Raw genomic sequence first — 1,613 nt, forward strand, 5'->3', positions numbered from 1 at the left:
TTCCTTCACGAGGCAAACAAGAAATCTAAACGTGGCACTAGTGATAAAGTGACATTGGTCGGAAAGCCAAGGATCGAAATGGGTCTCCCTCGCCCACAAGCAGCAACTGACCCTCCACCCCCACCCCACCTCCCCCCCGGGACCAAAGTGCCGTGAGTGAAGTGGCAACTTAAAGGAAACACAATGGTGCCAGGTAAATATGGGTACACTCTCTTTCCAGAGGAACGTGACTCGAGTGTTAATGTAGACAGGAGAGATGCTGCCCAAGTGATTGAGGGTTTTATACTCGTGCGGGGAGAGCACATGTTCAGTTCATAGCAACAGGTACATGCAGACAGATATGTTGATGAATTTTTACTTATTTTGTCAAGAATGGTGTCTCACGATGGTTCAACGAATCTCATGAAATACACAGAAGAATTTCTATCCGAAAGCAAGCTTTATCAGTTAATACTGTAGTTATTAACATAAATCCGCACGGTATGCAGATATAATAAAAATTGTCATTGTCAAATACGAAATCACACCTTATGATTTTGCATTTCAGTATTGATCAATGAACATGTCTAAATCAGTCGCTAGTCGTTGACTCAGGAGAGAATTACTGTATAAATAGTTTCTTGGGGACTAACACCAGTCAGTAAAAGGTGTCTGTTCTGTGTTTTCAAATACTTTTTATTGTATAGAAAGAAATTTATGATATATTAATATAGAAGTAGATTTTACACAAGATAAACTGAAAGAAGTATTACTGTTGAAGTGAAGTAGACTATAACCGCACTTCCATTGTCGAAATAGTATGCTAGATAGTATCCAAAAATTTTATTGTCTGATTAAACAAATCATCAAATGATGATTTTTAGTCTTCTATAATGTTTCAATTACAAGTCGATCTAAGGAACTCTTGCGGAGGAGCTCGGAATAAATGATATGAGAGCCGTTTTTAACTTCCAACCAATGCTATTTCATTTCGCATACAACGACTCAATCCAAGGATACAGCAATTTGGAAGAGGGGCCAAAATAATAGATAACGGAAGGTAAAACCCGATTAATGGATAGAGACCTCTTTTGCGTGTTAGGTGTGACGATGTTTCCTTTTCTACAAGTAGCATTTCAATACAAATATAAGAGAGAAAGAACACTTGATTTGTTGTACATTTTTCAGTATTAGAGTATTATATTGAGGTTGTTCATACAACCGACAGCTCTGACAACCGCATGTGATAGCTATCTAGCAGTAACTTTGTCTAAACATCATAGTCCTTTTTCGGGATTTTTGTCTTAATTCTAAAGTTCCACTTCTATAAACTTCATTCCTAATTGCTTTTTTACCCATTGCTAAAAAAAAAAACGCAACTTCATGTGTATTCTTCCCTTTTTTATCAGCCTTATTTTCATCGACAAAATTTATCTCGTCTGAAAACAAGTATAATCAGGTGATACTTGAGTAATTGGAATGTCATTACTTTGTATAAATACTGGAAACAACTACACGTACAAACATACACGAAACACACACAAAACAAATAGAAACACATGACAAAAGTTAGAAAAAAGTACATTCAGGTCAAGAATTTCATTCCAATTACAGGAGAAATCACTTGAGGCAAA

Source organism: Penaeus monodon, chromosome 21 (assembly GCF_015228065.2).
Source record: "Penaeus monodon isolate SGIC_2016 chromosome 21, NSTDA_Pmon_1, whole genome shotgun sequence".
In the NCBI taxonomy this organism is placed as follows: domain Eukaryota; kingdom Metazoa; phylum Arthropoda; class Malacostraca; order Decapoda; family Penaeidae; genus Penaeus; species Penaeus monodon.